At 44.0% G+C, this 18778-nt stretch overlaps 1 protein-coding gene across 3 annotated transcripts in view; it reads right to left on the reverse strand.

The window, feature by feature from the left end:
* KPNA1 (karyopherin subunit alpha 1) overlaps nucleotides 1-16938 on the reverse strand; it is a 154703-nt gene extending 137765 nt beyond the window's left edge. The window contains exon 1 of one of the 3 annotated variants that reach the window (XM_084619754.1): nucleotides 16838-16938. The gene's annotated coding sequence lies outside the window, so the exon portion shown is untranslated. Of the gene's footprint in view, nucleotides 1-4710; nucleotides 4731-16837 lie in introns of those variants that run through there. The other 2 variants (XM_084619755.1, XM_084619756.1) reach the window with 2 other exon arrangements.
* Between the last annotated feature and the right edge of the window lie 1840 nt (nucleotides 16939-18778).

The following is an 18778-nucleotide window of genomic DNA, read 5'->3' on the forward strand; positions in this document are numbered from 1 at the left end:
TGCATGGCCCCTGGGGGAAGGTGGGGGGGCCACAGGGCTCCGTGCGCTGCCCTTGCCACACATCCAGGTACCTCCCCCGAAGCTCCCATGGGCTGCGGTTCCCCATTCCCGGCCAATGGGAGCTGTGGGGGGCGGTGCCTGGAGGCAGGGGCAACGCACAGAGCCTTCTGCCACCCGCACCCCACCTGGGGCCCCAGGGATGTGGTGCCGGCCGCTTCTGAGAGCGGCGCAGAGCCTGCGGCATCATGGGGGGCAATCCTGCAGGGCCAGATCCAAAGCCCTGAGGGGCCGGATCTGGCCCGTAGTTTGCCCACCCCTGGTCTACAAGTACCTACCTGGGGAATAAATATTTGATGATGGTCTCTTCAATGTAACAGATAAAGGTACTATGGCTGGAAGTTGAAGCTAGACAAATTCAGACTGAATATAAGGTGTAAATTCTTAAAAAGTGAGTGTAATTAATCGTAACAATTTACCCCGTGTTACGGTGTATTTTCCATCACTGGCAATTAAAAGAAATCCAGTATTCATTTAAGATATGCTCTAATTCAAAACAAATTAGTTTGGGGAGGTCTATGGCCTGTGTTATACAAGAAATTGGACAAGAAGATCACAACGGTCCCTTCTGCGCTTGGAATCTCTCAAAAGAGCCACAAAAGTTATGCTAGGGTAGAGAAAAAGTCTTAAAGTTAAATTCTATTTAACTTATCAAAAAAATCAACAGGTAATTTCATTACTGTGTATGAGTACCTGCATAGGGAGAAAATACTGATAACTAAAAAGGCTCCTTAATCTAGCACAAAAAAGTATAATATGGTTGGAAGCTAAAGCCAGACAGATTCAAATTAAAAATTTATGCCTAGTTTCAAACAGTGAGGGTGATTAATCACGGAACAAACTACCCAAATAGTGGATTATCCAGCTCTTAATGTCTTCAAATGAAAAATATGCCTTTCTGGAGTATGCTTTAACAAAACAAATGATTGGGCTCAATACAGAAGTAACAATAAAATTAAATGGCCTGACATACACAGGACATCAGACAAGACGATCTAATGATCCTTTTCAGTCTTAAAAACTATGAATCAATGGAGACTTGCCAGCTGACTTTAGAATCCCATCCAATCTTGCAGTTACATCTTGGGTCTTCACCGGGGGGGTAGCACACCATCCTACTGTCCTTGCATCCCTTACTGAACTCTCTGGCCATTTCATATGCTGATGAGGACTACGGGACTTCTTTAAATGGTTGAGAAAATGCTCTTGCAAATCCCTGTAGTACAAAGCAAGCAGCTACTCTCACACACTGTCCCCAGTAACAACTCACTGTTCCGTTCCTCTGCATGAACATTCAGAGACATTCTAAGTGCCTCACTAAATGCCTGGTAGCGATTAGATACTACCAGCCAGGTTGAATGTCTCCTGGTTCTCTTTCCTCTGTAGGTCACAAATGTCTGTTCTTTTGTTTCTACTCTTTCCTGTTTCTTTTCCACTGAACCTCCCCCCTTTACAACTTCGGTGGCAATGATTTCCAAACCACACTGTCATAGAAGTCTTCATCTGCTTGAATCAAGTTTACCCAGAGCACTGTAGTTGGCAGTGCTGACAGAAAAGAATGGATACTTACTCTATGGTACTGAATCTTTGAAATATACTGTCCACACAGATTCCACTCTTGGTGGCTCATAAGCAGTTGTCTAATTGCTCAGAGGTAAGTAAGAGATGTCCTAGTTGACTAGTGATCGCAGGGCTGCCCTATCAAAATTAACATCCAATCTGGAAGCCTGCACTAGGGAATAGAGTGTGCTAATTGTGTGGATCAAGCTTCATGTAGCTGTTTTACATATTACAGGTAAGGGGATTTTATCCAAACAGACAGCAGAAGCTGCCCAGACATACTGAAATGCATTCTTTAATATGACCAGGGAGATCTTTCTTGGCCAGCTAATAAGAATTTATGCAATCAGAAACCCATTTGGATAACCTCTGAGAGGAAATATGTTTTCCCTTAAGTCTTTTGGCAAATACTACAAATAGCAAAAAATATTTCAGGAATGCACCTAGGTTATCTAAATAAAATGATAAAGCTCTTACTAGATCTGCCATGTGAAGCTTCACTTCCCCCAGATTAGAATATGGATTGGGAGAGCAAACCAGGAGGAGACTGGACTGATTATATGGAATTCTGAAACAAACTGAAGCAGGACTTTGGATAAGGTCCAAAAGTAACACTGTCCTTATGAAACACCAGGTATGTGGAACCAACCACGAGAGCTTGCATTTCACCTATGCTTTATGATGAACATGGTAACTGTCTAATATTTTATGAGATAAATAAATAACTCAGGGTCCCTACCAATTTTGTATTGCTACTTGTTGGTAGGAAAGCTATTATCTTTCCCGGAGGTACGGGCTAAGGGTTTGAGTCACATAAACTGTCTGGTTCTAACCCAAACAGCTTAACAAGAACCGGCTGAGTCTATATACATGTACGGAAGACTTTGTGTCAACAATGAAAGGGCCAAGGACCAAGCCATTAACACTCAACTACAGAGAAGCCCAAACAGGCTGGATGTGTGAATACAGCATGGCTGAGTTTGAAGAACAAAGGCCCAAGAGTGTGAACAAACCGTGTTTCAAGTGTGCTGCTGAGAAGATAAGCGGAGAGAGACAGGGACAGAAAGAGTACAGATGGACCTCAAACTCAAGGCATAGCAAAACCATTACTTCTATCAATATGGACTTGATTTAAGCATGTATGTCTATTCCATGCTAAACTAAGGGCGTTCTCATGCAGTATGTTCCAGGTGACTAATGAATTGAAAAGGCTGCCCTGTGACACTGCAAATACTTACTGGGTGGCATTCCTCCCTAAGAAGATAGTCTCCTGTGGAGACTGAAATAAGCTGGACTCGCTATAGGATCTCATGGTGGGAAAACAGGAGTACTGGAGCCCCAAGCCCCAATCTCAGAGTTCTTGAGGCCACATGCCTGCCTTTTCAGAAGAGTTCAGCACATTAAAGGCTGTGCCAGGCAAACCCTCATCCAAACCAGGACTGCTCACACAGGTGCCCCTCCAACAAAGCTCAGGGAACCATCACTCAAACATGCAGCAACAACCCAGCTCCACTGACTTACCCTTCCAACAGAGCCTGCATGCATGTGGCAGCAGCCTAACCCTGAGCCGAACCTGGGTCAGATGACCCCCAGGCTCAGGTATCTCCCCAATCCTGCCAGAGCTGCAGATCAGTCTGTGCAACAGCACTACCTTGCTGAACCCTCCTTGCAACCTATCAGACTCTCGAGACTCCCAGCCTGCTCTTGATCCCATTCCTGTTCCTGTCCCAGTCTTGCCTGAGCCCTGTCCCAGTCTTGTCCTTGCCCTACTCTGACCTCGCTCCAGTACTGTTACTGACAAGCTCCAGCCTTGCTTCCACTTCCTGACCCTCCCCGGACTCTCGGACTACCCAGTTTCAACCTTTGGCCTGTATCTGGACTCCAGTGACATGGCTTGTCCCTAGACTCTGACCACCAAGCTTTGACCCCTGGCTTGCACCTAGACTCCAGCTGTGTACTTATTCTGGTTTGTTTACAGACTCTGATCAGCTCTGACACCAGATCTCAATTCAAGTGCCACCCTTGGCCCAGTCCTGACCCTATATCCAACTTCGATCTCCACTCCAACCAGTAGGCCTCACTGCCAGGACACAGTGCCTCTGTAAATCCATTACTCTCTCCTAGTTGATTTAATGGCTAACAAAAAAATTTTTTTTACTTGATAAGTGATTAAGGGAGCAAGAGCTCCCAGAAGTCCCATCAATCCAAGTAGAATTATATTAAGGTCCCAGAAACGAAGGGGCTCCCTAATTGGGGGAGGGGTCCCTTCATGAATTTTGCCACTGGAAGGTTAAAAAAAACCAACAGTTTGGCCCTGAATAAGAGGGTGATTTGCAGATACTGCTGCCAGGTGGACTCTTATTGAGCTGACGGAAAATCCCCACTGCTTCAGGGCTAGAAAATATAGGCTATAACTGCTGAGGCTGATGCTGCCAGTGGAGAAAATGGGAAATGGGCTGAAATGTCCAGATAGTGAACTACTTCTCCATTTAGCTCTGTAGATAAATCTGATCAAAGGCTTCCTGTCTGGAGAAGAATGTTCTGAACCTCAGCTAATAACTCTCTGAGTGGGATTCATACAATCCAGGATGTCAGGTGAAGGGATTTGGGGTCTGGGTGCAGGATCTGGGAGATTCTGTCAGATAGAATGGGTAAGGTGGTCAATGGTTGCACTGAGATTCAGCAGATCTGAATGTCAAACCATGATCATGCAACCTGTATCTTGTCTCAATTCCCTTAGTACTCTGGGTAGCAAGATATAAGTGGATAGGCATACATTAATCAGCTCCACGGGATAAGGACTGTGTCCATCAGGGAACCTGGCACTGTGCCCCCTCTAGAGCAGAATGTCTGATAATTGTTGTGACATGTGCAAGAAGTTCTACGTTTGGTAGTCCCTACACATAAAAGAACAGCTGCAAAACAGTCTTTGAGAGACCCCATGTGGTTTTTGGAAAAATCCTTCTTGATGTAATCTTCTAGGGTAGTCTGGAAACTGGGAAGGTGGCAAACTACTGGTATGATGAGATGTCAGGTGCACCACTCCCACTGATGTATTCCCATCTGCAAAGAAGCCAAAGATCTTGCTCCCACCTGCTGATGTAGTGTATCACTGTGATGTTGTCTGTCAGTAACTTCATTGTTGAGACATCAAGAAAGTGTAGGAAAGCCCTGCACTCCAGGCATATGGCTCTGAGCTCTAAAATGTTTGTGTAGGTAGGCCTTTTGGGGAGACCAACCCTCTTGATTTTTTAGTGGAAAAAGATGTATCACTCCATTTCTGCATGAAGGTATCTGTTACCAGCGTACATGTAGATAGAGGCATGAAGAAAGAGAGTTGTGAACAGAGGCAGCTAATAGGAGTTTCAGAGGGTGCAGCAGCAGACTCTGTGCTTGAAAGTAGTGGGACTTGACGAGTGGTGCTTTCCTTCCAGGTTCAGCACTGTGTGAGATATCAAAAAGGCCAGTGGGGGTAACCTGCAACGGATGCGCCATGTTTTCTTTCCTGCCTGAAGACAGAAAGGATTTGGTATGTCTGAACTGCAAGCTGGTGGATGTGCTGGAGGCCAAGATTCTTGGATTGGAGGGGCAAGTTGACATGCTACTGAGAATCAACTTGAGGAGTTCCTAAGACAGCCAGGTTGGGGAAAAACCAGTACCCCCAGTTCAAGGAAGAATGGAGCTGACCACCTAGAAATGAGAGAGAGAGGGGAAGTTAGACAGAGGCCTGGTGGTTTATAACCACCAGAGGCAGGAAGTCACAGCAGCTTTCTACCCAGTTGGAGACAGAAGACGATGGACAAGCTGTGGCTACCAAAAAGAAGAGGACTAGAAGGAATTCCACACATCTAGAAGTTTCAAATCAATACGAAGTATTCAATGGGGAAACTCTAGAAGATACCTCTCAAGATCCAGCAGGTCCAAGGGAACGGAGGGATGTACAGGGCACATACATCGATGGCAGCTCAGCCCAATTTGTAAGAAAATCAAGCTTGTCCACAAAGAGTTCTCCAACTATCCAAGGAAGACAGAAAATCCTTGTTGAAGATTCAATACTCAGAAGAATTGAAAGAACATTCTACAACAGAGAGGTGGACAACGGGATGATATGCTGCCTTCCTAGCAAAGAACAGTAGAACACAATCCAGTGGTTGGAAGGTAAAGCCAGACAAATTCAGAAATACACTGGAAATAAGAGGGCTTAAATATTTAAAAGTGAGAGTAATTAACCATTGGAACAATTCACTAAGTGTCGTGGTGGATTCTCCATTGGTGGCAATTTCTAAATCTGAAAGATATGCTCTAGGAATTATTTTGGAGAAGTTCCATCGCCTGTGTTATACAGGTCAGACTATATGACCACGGTGGTCCCTTCTGGCCCTGGAATTCATGAATCTGGGAAGCTCCCAATCTCTTGAATTAGAAAGGTTTTATGCAGTGACAAGAAGCTGTTTCAGAAGTGATGCATTGTGTATCCATACCCAGCTACAGCCTGCTTACTCCACCAGCTATAGCCAGTGTCTCAGCTTCAGGCTGAGCTTTTCTGAATGGAAAAAAAAATTCATGAAGTATATTCACTGATGTAGCAATAAGCCACTAAAAGGAGTAGCACTGACTGTTGACTGAAACACCTAACCAGTGTTTGATAACAGGAACATAGGAATTCCAATATCAGGACTCACCAGGGGTCCACCTAGTCAATATCTTGTCTCTGGTACTGGCCAGTACCAGGTGTTTCAGAGGAAAGGGAAAGAATTATAAAATAACCTGCCCACAGAAGAACTCTTAGCAGTTAGAAGTCAGCAAAATCTCCTTGCATTCGGGGCTTACTTAAAAACATTGTTTATATTTATCTATCTGTATAAACTTCCCTATAAATGCTAAAGTTAAGACTTTGTCATGGTTACTTTTAGGTAAAAGTCACAGACAAACAAAAATTCATGGAAACCATGACCTGTCTGACTTTTACTAAAAATAATGGGGGGAAAAGGGGCTGACGAGGGATGACAGAAGCCTGAGCCAGGAGAAGAGAGCCGGGGGGGGGGGGGTGGCAGGGAGGGAGAAGAGGAAAGAAGGGGTCAGCACTCCCGCCATGCCTCAAGCCCCCACCACCACCAGACAGCTCCAGGGTCCTTGATGGCTGACAGCTCCAGTCCCTTCACCCCAGGCCTGAAGCAGAAAATGTCACAGACCTCTCTGAAAGTCACAGAATCCATGACAATCTTATTCTGAATAAATGTCTAATCCTATTATTTGAATCTTACAAGGTGCTTGGTCTCCCTCCCTTGTGACTCCAAGTTCTATAAATAAATTATTAATTATGTAAAGAAGTATTTCCCTTTCTCTCAATTTTAAATGTGTTGCTTCTCAGTTCCATTGAATTCCACCTTTTTCTTGTATTTTGACAAAGAGTAAACATGGCCACCAAATTTTATATTCCTTTATCATATTCCTTTTAACTAGCCTTCCTTCTAACCAGTCTCAATCTCATCAGTCACTACTCATCTGTCTCTGGAACCACTTCTGTTTCTATTACATCTTTCACAGCTGGGGCAACTAGAACTGCACACAGTATCCTAGCTGAGGGCTTAGCTATTTACATTAAATAGAAAAAGCTTCATTAATGCAGAGTTAAGGTTGCTCAGTGATAGTGCATGTCCTTTCAGAACACCAAATTCAGCATAAAAGACTTCTGAAAAACAGGAAATACAGTGTTAAAGTAAACACCCACATAATCTTAACTTACCCATCCTGGAGCTGGCAATATCCACTCGGAAATATCTGCATGCATTCCAGCTACATTCATTGTGTTAAGTGTAGCTGTATTGAATGATGGAGAAGTTGAAGCAGCTTGGAAGAGCTGCGATTGTGTTATGAGGAAATCTGGGTCCAAGGCTCTCCCTCCCTGCCCCCGCGCCTGCCGCCCCAGCATGTTATGAAAAGAAAGAAGTGCTTGTATACCTCGAGGTTCCAATCTGGGTAATTTCAATATGGAATTGTGTGGGTTGTGTCAGTAGCAGTGCATTGGAGTCATCTTGAAATGGGTATTGTCAGTAGAGAGGTATGATATGAGAGAAGTCTGTGGATTTAACGATGAGCAGGGGATAGCAAAGGGCTAAGTGGTAACCTGGTTGCAAATATGAAGAAGTCATAAAGGGTATGAAGTGGTTATTAAATTTTACAAGTGTGGTATTCTGTGGGGGAACTAGGCTTAGTGTTTGAGCACAAACCTAATGCAGGTGGCACCTGTCCATTTCAGTGAAAAGGCAGAATGCCAGAGTGTGTGATATAGGCATTGTGGGGCATCACTCAAAGAAGGGAGAGTTAAGACTGTATGGGCTTTAACCTTCACTCTGTATTTCCTGGTTTTCAGGAGTCTGAGTTTTGCTGAACTTGACATTCTGGAAGGGCATGAGCTATCACCAGGCATCCTTATCTCCGTGTTAACTAAGCTTTTTACCAAGGACTACATTAACACAAACTAGGAACCTTTTTGTTCATACCTGCAGCTTCCACCCAGGGAAGTTACAGTGCAACAGTTTGGTGTGCGCTGCCAGTTTGATGTGCATCGCTTTGAGCAGGGGGTTGGACTAGATTACCTCCTGAGGTCCCTGCCAACACTGACATTCTATGATTCTATAATTCACACCCCAAATAGTCTGAACAGTGGGCCAGTGTAGACAATCCCTCAGTTATCTAAGAAAAAACAACAGAGCTCAAAGATTCCAAGGCCAGAAGGGACCACTGTAATCATCTAGTCTTACCTCTTGTATAACAAAAGCAATGGGACTTCCTAAAAATCATTCATAGAACAGAGCTTTCAGAAGAACACCCCATCTTGATTTAAAAATTGTTACTGATAGAGAATCTACTGCAACCTTTGGAAAATTGTTCCAATGGCTAATTACCTTCACTGTTAATGTATGCCTTATTCCCTGTCTGAATTAGTCTAACTTCAACTTCCAGCCATTTGATCCTGTTATAACTTTCTCTGCTAGACTGAAGAGCCATAAGAACGGCCATACTGGGTCAGACCAAAGGTCCATCCAGCCCAGGATCCTATCTGCCAACAGTGGCCAATGCCAGGTGCCCCAGAGGGAGTAAACCTAACAGGTAATGATCAAGTGATCTCTCTCCTGCCATCCATTTCCACCCTCTGACAAACAGAAGCTAGGGACACCATTATTTACCCATCCTGGCTAATAGCCATTAATGGACTTAACCTCCATGAATTTATCTAGTTCTCTTTTAAACCCTGTTATAATTCTAGCCTTCACAATCTCCTCAGGCAAGGAATTCCACAGGTTGACTATGCGTTGTGTGAAGAAGAACTTCCTATTACTTGTTTTAAACCTGCTGCCCATTAATTTCATTTGGTGTTCCCATAATATAAGATCTAGGGGCCAAGTCAATAACTTTTCCTTATTCACTGTCTCCACACCACTCATGATTTTAATATACCTCTATCATATCCCCCCTTAGTCTCCTTTTTTCCAAGCTGAAAAGTCCTAGCCTCTTTAATGTCTCCTCATATGGGACCCGTTCCAAACCCCTCATCATTTTAGTTGCCCTTCTCTGAACCTTTTCTAATGCTAGTATATCTTTTTTGATATGAGACCACATCTGTACGCAGTATTCAAGATGTGGGCGTACCATGGACTTATAGAAGGGCAATAAGATATTCTCCGTCTTATTCTCTATCACTTTTTAAATGATTCCTAACATCCTGGTTGCTTTTTTGACTACTGCTGTGCACTGCATGAACGTCTTCAGAGAACTATCCATGACAACTCCAAGATCTTTCCTGATTAGTTGTAGCTAAGTTAACCCCCATCGTATTGTATGTATAGTTGGGGTTATTTTTTCCCATGTGCATTACTTTACATTATCCACATTAAATTTCCTTTGTCATTTTGTTGCCCAATCACTTAGTTTTGTGAGATCTGTTTGAAGTTCTTCACAGTCTACTTTGGTGTTAATTATCTTGAGCAGTTTAATATCATCTGCAAACTTTGCCACTTCACTGTTTACCCTTTTCTCCAGATCATTTATGAATAAGTTGAATAGGATTGGTCCTCTGACTGACCTTTCGGGAACACCCCTCTCAATTCTGAAAATTTACCATTTATTCCTACCCTTTATTTCCAGTCTTTTAACCAGTTCTCAATCCATGAAAGGATCTTCCCTCTTATCCCATGACAACTTAATTTACGTAAGAGCCTTTGGTGACGGACCTTGTCAAAGGCTTTCTGGAAATCTAAATACACTATGTCCACTGGATCCCCCTTGTCCACGTTTGTTGACCCCTTCAAAGAACTCTAATAGATTAGTAAGACGTGATTTGCCTTTACAGAAACCATGTTGACTTTTGCGCAACTATTTACGTTCTTCTATGTGTCTGACAATTTTATTCTTTACTATTGTTTCAACTAATTTGCCCAGTACTGACATTAGACTTACCGGTCTGTAATTGCCAGGTCACCTCTAGAGCCCTTTTTAAATATTGGCGTTACATTAGCTATCTTCCAGTCATTGGGTACAGAAACTGATTTAAAGGACAGGTTACAAACCATAGTTAATAGTTCCACAATTTCACATAAGAGTTCTTTCAGAACTCTTGAGTGAATGCCATCTGGTCCCGGTGACTTGTTACTGTTAAGTTTCTCAACTAATTCCAAAATCTCCTCTAACGACACTTCAATCTGTGACAATTCCTCAGATTTGTCACCTACAATGGACAGCTCAGGTTTGGGAATCTCCCTAACATCCTCAGCTGTTAAGACTAAAGCAAATAATTCATTTAGTTTCTCTGCAATGACTTGATTGAGATACAATAGGAACACTTAAAGACAATAATCTAGGGGCCCCACTGGTTATTTAGCAGGCTTCCTGCTTCTGATGTATTTAAAAAAAACATTTTGTTATTAGCCAAAAACTCAGAAGGTATCTGTTCTTAAACTCCTTTTTGGCTTTTCTTATTACATTTTTACACTTAATTTGGCAGTGTTTGTGCTCCTTTCTATTTACCTCACTAGAATTTGACTTTCACTTTTTAAAAGATGCCTTTTTATCTCTCACTGCTTCTTTTACATGGTTGTTAAGCCATGGTGGTTCTTTTTCAGTTCTTTTACTGTGTTATTTAATTTAGGGTATACATTGGGTCTCTATTATGGTGTCTTTGAAAAGTGTCCATGCAGCTTGCAGGGATTTCACTCTCGTCACTGTACCTTTTAATTTCTGTTTAACTAACCTCCTCATTTTTGCATAGTTCCCCTTTCTGAAATTAAATGCCACAGTGTTGAGCTGCTGAGGTGTTCTTCCCACCACAGGAATGGTAAATGTTGTTATATTATGGTCACTATTTCCAAGTGGTCCTGTTATGGTTACCTCTTGGCCCAGATCCAGCGCTCCACTGAGGACTAAATCGAGAATTGCCTCTCCCCTGGTGGGTTCCTGTACCAGCTCCTTCAAGAAGCAGTCATTTAAAGTGTCGAGAAATTTTGCCCATAGTTAAATATTTGTTACTCATGCAGGTTCTTATAGAAAGTAATCAAGTCACCCCTTATCCCTCTCTTTATTAAGCTAAATAGATTTGAGCTCCTTTAGTCTATCACTATAAGACATCTTTAATCCTTTAATCGTTCTCGGGGCACTTCGCTGAACCCTCTCCAATTTATCAACATCCTTCTTGAAATGTTGACAACAGAACTGGACACAGTATTCCAGCACTGTTTCATGAGTGCCAAATATAGAAGTAAAATAACCTCTGTACTCCTACTTGAGATTTCCCTATTTGAGCAGTCTAGGATCACATTAGCTCTTTTGACCAGTGTCTCAGTGGGAGCTCATGTTCAGCTGATTATCCACCAAAACCCTTTTCAGAGTCACTGATTCCCAGGATAATGTTCCCCAATCCTGTAAGTACAGCCTACATTCTTTGTTCCTAGGTATATACATTTACATTTTAGCCATATTCAAACACATATTTTTGCTTGCACGCAGTACACCACGCAATCCAGATCAGTCTGAATCAGTAACCTGTCCCCTTCATTATTTACCCCTCCCCCAATTTGTGTGTCATCTACAAACTTTATCAGTATGATTTTATGTTTTCTTCCAGGTCATTGATAAAAAATGTTAAATAGCATAGGGCCAAGAACAGAGCCTGCAGGATCCCACCGGAAATACAACTGCTTGATGACCATTCCCTGTTTATAATTATATTTTGAGACCTATTAGTTAGCCAGTTTTCAATCCATTTAATGTATGCCATGTTAATTTTATATCAATCTCGTTTTTTTAATCAAAATGTTACGTGGTACCAAGTCAAACGCCATACAGAAGTCTATTACCTCAATGCTATTATTTTTAGCAACCAAAAACAAAGATATCAAGCTGCATGATGTCAAACTATTTTCCATAAACCCATGTTTATTTGCATTATCTATATTACCCTCCTTTTATTCTTTACTAATCAAGTCCCTTATCAGCTGCTCCATTATCTTGCATGGGAATGATATCAGGCTGACAGACCTATAATTACCTGGCTCATTCCATTTACCCTTTTTTAAAAACTGGCACAACATTAGCTTTTTTTCAGTCTTCTGGAACTTCCCCAATGCTTCAAGACTTACTATCCCCTAAGGATCTGTACTGGGTCTCATGCTGTTCAACATATTCATAAATGATGTGGAAAAGTGGGTGAACAATGAGGTAGCAAAATATGCAGATAATACAAAGTTACTCAAGATAGTCAAGTCCAAATCTGACTCCAAAGAGTTACAAAGAGATCTCGCTCAACCGGATGACTGGGCAACAAAATGGCATATGAAATTCAGTGTAATGCAGAGGTGGGCAAACTATGGCCTGCGGGAGTGTCCTGCCCAGCCTCTGAGCTCCCGGCCATGGAGGCTAGCCCCCGGCCCCTCCCCTGCTGTCCCCCTCCCCCACAGCCATGCCGTTGCGCAGGCACCAAGGCTTGCACCTGCCCCTCTCCCAGGCTTTCCAATAAGCCTGTCCAGCCGCTCTGAGCGGGGTGGGGGGGTTGGATAAGGGACAGGAGGTCCCAGGAGGCAGTCAGGGGGTGGTCAGATGGGGCGGAGGTTTGGGATAGGGGCGGTCAGGAGACAGGGAGGATAGGGAGTGGAGTCCCAGGGGGTTGGGGGGTCCCAGGAGGGGGTGGAGGGACAGAGAGCAGGGGGGTTGGATGGGGGTGGGTTCCTGGGGGGCAGTTAGGGACGGGGGTCCCAGGACAGGGCTGTCAGGGGACAAGGAGCAGGGGGGTTGGATGGGTCGGGAGTTCTGAGGGGGGCAGTCAGGGGGCGAGAAGTGGGACGGGGCTGATAGGGGGCGGGGGCCAGGCTGTTTGAGGAGGCACAGACTTCCCTACCCGAGCCTCCATACCATTTTGCAACCCCGATGTGGCCCTCGGGCCAAAAAGTTTGCCCACCCCTGCTGTAATGTATATTGGATAAGTAATGCATATTGGAAAACATAATCCCAACCATACACACAAAAAGATGGGATCTAAGCTAGCTGTTACCACTCAACACAGATCTTGGAATCACTGCGCTGAGTTCACTAAAATATCTGCTCCACGGACAGCAATGGTCAAAGCTAACAGAATGCTAGGGAGCATCAGGAAAGCGACAGATAAGACGACAGAAAATACCATAGTGCTACTACATAAATCCATCGTACACCCACACCTTGAATACTGCATGCAGTTCTGGTCACCCCATCTCAAAATATATATATAAATAAAAGAATGGGGGAAAGTACAGAGAAGGGCAACAAAAAGGATTAGTGGCATGGAACAGCTTCCATCTGAGATATTAAAAAGCCTGGGACTATTCAGCTGAGAAAAGAGGAAACTAACGGCAGATATAATAGTGGTCTATAAAACCATGAATGGTGTGGAGAAAGTGAACAGGGAAGTGTTATTTACCCCTTCACATAACTCAAGAACCAGGGGTCATCCAATTAAATTATTAGACAGCAGGTTTAAAACAAACATAAGGAAGGACTTCTTCACACAGTGCACAGTCAATCTGTGTAACTCATTGCCAGGGGATGGCATGAGGGTCAAAACTATAACTGAGTGGAAAAAAGAATTAGATAAGTTCCTGTAGGCTACATCAGTCAATGGCTATTAGCCAAGACAGTCAGGGACTCAACCCTATGCTCTGCGTCTCCCTAAACCTCTGGCTGCCAGAAGCTGGGACTAGACAACAGGGGATAGATCAGTCAAGAATTACTCTGCTCTGTTCTTTCCCTCTGAATCATCTGGCACCAGCCGCTGTCAAAAGCCAGGATACTGGGCTAGATGGACCACTGTTCTGACCCAGTATGGCCATTCTTATGTTCTTATGAAAATCAACATTAACAGTCCAGCAAGCTCCTCATCCAGCTCTTTTAAAACTTTTGGATGGAAGTTATTTGGACCCTCTGATTTAAAAATATGTAAGTTTAACACCCCCCAAAGATACTAGTGGAATGGAAAGTGTTATAGTCTCATCAGATGGTAATGATATCTTCTGTTTTTTTCCCAAATATAGAACAGAAATTTTTATTGAGTACTTCTGCCTTTTCCACATTACTAGATGGAAAAGGTAGCATTATCAATAGTAATGGACCAACACCATCCTCACGACAGTTTTTGTTCCTAATATATTTTAAATACTCCTTATTGTCCTTAACTCTGCTGGCCATAGGTTTCTCCTTGCATCCCTTGTCAATTTTCTACAATTCCTAACTATCTGTTATATTCATTACTATCAGCTTCCCCTGTCTTCCATTTGTTATATATAATTTTTGTATTATGGCCTTCACTTCCATTCTATACCAGATTGGTTTTTTAACCAGCACTGTCTTCCTCAATTGTGGGATTGTATTTTTTGGGGCATCTAGTAAGGTGTTCTTAAATGCTTCCCAATTATCATTTAAATGTTTCTGATTAAATTCTTCCTCCCAGCTGATTTAGCTCATATTTGTTCTCAGCTTCCTGAAATTGGCCCTATTAAAGCACCAACTCTGGACTTCATTCTGCTTGGGCATTATAAATGTGATCAAGTCATGATCATTTGTACCTAAGCTAACAACAATTTTTAGTTCTGTGATCAGTTCATCTTTATCTGTTAAGACAAGGTCTAATAAAGAATTTCCCGCTGTTGGCTGCAATGCTTTTTGAGTTAGGAAATTGTCATCTATAATGTTTAGAAACTCCAAGGATATGCTAGTACTGGCAGCATGAGACTCTACCATATGCCACTCAAATTCAAGACCCCCGTAATCAGACAGTTTTTATTTCCTGCACATTACAGATAGGTACATAAGGAGGTGGTTATCCTGGTTCCCTACAGTGATTTGGTGGTCTGTGGCAGACACCAGTTAATATGCATGGTTGAGCATGAATACATCTACAACGAGAGCAGTAACAACAAAATACAAATGGAAGACATGTAGATAGTTAGTGGAAAGAAAAGGCTTTTCATATTAAACAGGGTTGGTAAGAGAGATAATTTGCTGGAATAAGAAAAACAATTGTTAGGAGGTCTAAATAAATAGAAAACAGATGCTCTCCTTAATCCCCAGAGACAGCTGTTGCTTTCCACTAGGAAATGAAGCTATTGCTGAATCTTTGTGAAAAGATATGGCAAGAATGAAGATAGCCACCCCTCAGGAGATACTCAACTCGAGCCTTCTTCAATGGTGGTATGGGCCCTGCTACTGCATCCTCCCATTGTTTAACTTCCTAAGGTGCTTCGCATTATTAACAATAATGACCAAATCAAGAGAAATGCTGCTCATTATGAAAGTTGCCAGGAAACCAAAGTTTGAGCAAAGAAAGTAAGGGAGACTATTGAACCCCAATCCTCCTGTACCAGCTGTGAAATCTGCAGAATATTGAGCCAAATATTTCCATTCTATGGCATACACTTATCTTTTCATCTTAGAGTTCCTGCATTCATTCAATGCACTCTATCGGTTGTACTTAATATTCTCCGTGCAACCTTGTCTTTATGGTGAGCTCTGAAATTGAAACTCAAACTTAACTTTGAAATGTAAATTACGAATGTGGTGGACTCCTTTGCTAGGAGTCAGAGTAGCAGCCGTGTTAGTCTGTATTCGCAAAAAGAAAAGGAGTACTTGTGGCACCTTAGAGACTAACAAATTTGAGCATAAGCTTTCGTGAGCTATAGCTCACTTCATCGGATGTGTGTGTGATCCTCAAAACCACACTAACGTAAGACAGTTATAGTGGCTATTTTTCCTTACCAATCTAGAAAGTAGAGTTTGAACATGTCACCAGATATATGTACCAAAACATTTTTTTTACATATTCCATTTAAAAAAAAGTTGCAAGTTTTAATTTGAAAAAAAATTTAGTCAATTTCCTTCACTTTCATCAAAATGATTCAGCTTTTCAAAGTTAAACTAAACAATCTGAAAGTGAAAAACTGGAATTTTGGAATTAAATGGCAGCAAGGAATTGAAACCCAGCTTTCAGTATCCAATCCTATGGTAAAAACATCTAACGGCCTGCAACTGAAAAGTAGTTAAAGCAACCTTCTTCAAATTTAGCAAGTCTTCTCATCAAAATTAAATATAAATCTGGCAATGTTATGTCCTTAACAGTTTCCCAAGCCAAAGTTATATGGCAGCTAACTACAAACTGTACCATAGAATATTGCTGCAACCTCAACTATTGTCTACCCAACAATGCCAGGTCTCCCCCATTTATTATGGCACCATGCACACATCCCACCTGACAGAACCATTACTAGCGCACGCTGTACCTGAAAGGGGCATAAGTTCAGCACCCACAGCCTACCCAGTCTTTAGCGGCTGGTTCCCTGGGGGCCATCACAGCATGACCCTGTTGCAACACTGGGTGGAGCCATTCCCTTTATCCCGCCCCGCCCATAGGTGCTGGAACTAGGGGTCCCGGGGGCGAAGTGGGTCCCATCCCGTGCAGGGTTTACTGACTGATTCAAAAGCTCTCACTACACAAATTGCTCCAGGGCCCCTGCCCCAACCTGCCCGCAGCACTCCGGCCCCACCGCCCCGCAAGCCAGGCCCCGCTCCCTGGCTCTTCCCTGCCTCGCCCAACGGCTGCCCCGCCCCGGGATCCCCTCACGCGCCCGTCGCTCCCCCGTTCCGGGCCGGTCCAGCCCCGGCAGCGGGTGGCAACCGCGACGCCGGGTCCCCGCTCAAGTACCTTCGGCCCGGCCCAGCCCGGCCCAGCCCGCGGTCTCTCCTTTCGGGCCCGAGGCGCAGGCACCCCTCCCTCTCGCCCGCCCCGAGCTGGCCGCAGCCGCGTTCACTGCGCCTGCGCGCGGGTGTCCTGCCCTGCCTACGCGTAGTTTCCGGCCCCGCCGCACGGCTCCCTGGGGGATAGAGTCCTTCCGGGTGGGGAGTCACCTGGCCGCCTGGCGCGTAGCTCGGGTATCAGCCAACCCCGCATAAAGGCGGCCGCACGGAATGTCCGGGCCCAGACAACTAGCTTCCCACAATGCAGCGCGCCTGCGGCCTGCAGTTGACACGCGCCTGCTCTAGTGGAAGCCAAGTGCTTCACATGCTTTTATTCCAGTAATGGTTACTCTTTTCCCTGGTCCTACAGCTGTATCTATTCTAATTTGTTATTTACCATTACACTTAATTCAGGTGCTCTCATTAGTGGGGATAAGCTCGCCACAGTAAGCCCTGACTTTCACCCATTTACCATGTACTAGCTGTAGCTTTTTTTCAGTTTCCGGCACCATGTTGACTGGCACCTGTGTCCAACTTAAACTCAATAAATGCCTCCGTTTTTTTCAGCTTCTACATCATCTGCTGAAGAGCTGCCTATTGCTTTTATGACGACTTCTAAGCTAGTGGTGCTATGGTCAGACTCTTTGTCCAGGCGATGCATGCTGTGCTGGGGTGTGCAAACTCTTCAATAGAAATGTAACCCATAAGTTTTTTGCATCTGTTCCTATATGAAGGGCATTGTCTTGGCTTATGTTATTTGCCACAGGGAGTGCAGCTCCCTGTGCTCTTTTTGCTGCACCCCAATTTTGAGCTCCCCATACCTGCATATCTTTTTTCTTGCAGTATTTTCCTTCTTTATCATGCCCACAGTATTGGCGCAGCCCCATCCTCCACAAACTACAGTCTGGACCAGGAGGCTTAGAATCATAAAAGATTAGAGTTGCAAGAGACCTCAGGAGGACATCTAGTCCAACCCCCTGCTCAAAGCAGGACCAACCCCAACTAAATCATCCCTGCCAGGGCATTGTCAAGCCGGGCCTTAAAAACCTCCAAGGATGGAGATTCCACCACCTCCCTAGGTAACCCACTCCAGTGTTTCACCACTGTCCTAGTGAAATAGTTTTTCCTAATATCCAACCGAGACAACACCTACTGCAACTTGAGACCATTGCTTCTTGTTCTGTCATCTGCCACCACTGAGAACAGCTGAGCTCCATCCTCTTTGGAACCCCCCCTTCAGGTAGTTGAAGGCTGCTATCAAATTCTCTCTCACTCTTCTGTTCTGCAGACTAAATAAGCCCAGTTCCCTCAGCCTTTCCTCACAAGTCAAGTGTCCCAGCCCCCAATCATTTTTGTTGATTCTTTTGTTGATCCCTTCGCTGGATTCTCTCCAATTTGTTCACATCCTTTCTGTAGTAGTGGGGGAGGGGGGCTAAAACTGGACGCAATACTCCAGATGTGGCCTCACCAGTGCAAAATAGAGGGGAATAATCACCTCCCTTGATCCTCTGGCAATGCTCCTACTAATGCAGCCCACTATGCCATTAGCCTTCTTGGCAACAAGGGCACACTGTTGACTCATATCCAGCTTCTCCTCCACTGTAATCCCCAGGTCCTTTTCTGCAGAACTGCTGCTTAGCCAGTCAATCCCCAACCTGTAGCAGTGCATGGGTTTCTTCCATCCCAAGTGCAGGACTCTGCACTTGTCCTTGTTGAACCTCATCAGATTTCTTTTGTGCCAATCTCCCAATTTGTCTAGGTCACTCTGGACCCTATTTCTACCCTCCAGTGTATCTCCTCTCCTTCTAGCTTAGTGTCATCTGCGAACTTGCTGAGGATGCAATCCATCCCATCATCCAGATCATTAATGAAGATGTTGAACAAAACAGGCCCCAGGACCAACGCCTGG

The sequence above is a fragment of the Lepidochelys olivacea genome (genome assembly GCF_965140295.1).
Source record: "Lepidochelys olivacea isolate rLepOli2 genome assembly, chromosome: 1".
Classification (NCBI taxonomy): Eukaryota; Metazoa; Chordata; order Testudines; family Cheloniidae; genus Lepidochelys; species Lepidochelys olivacea.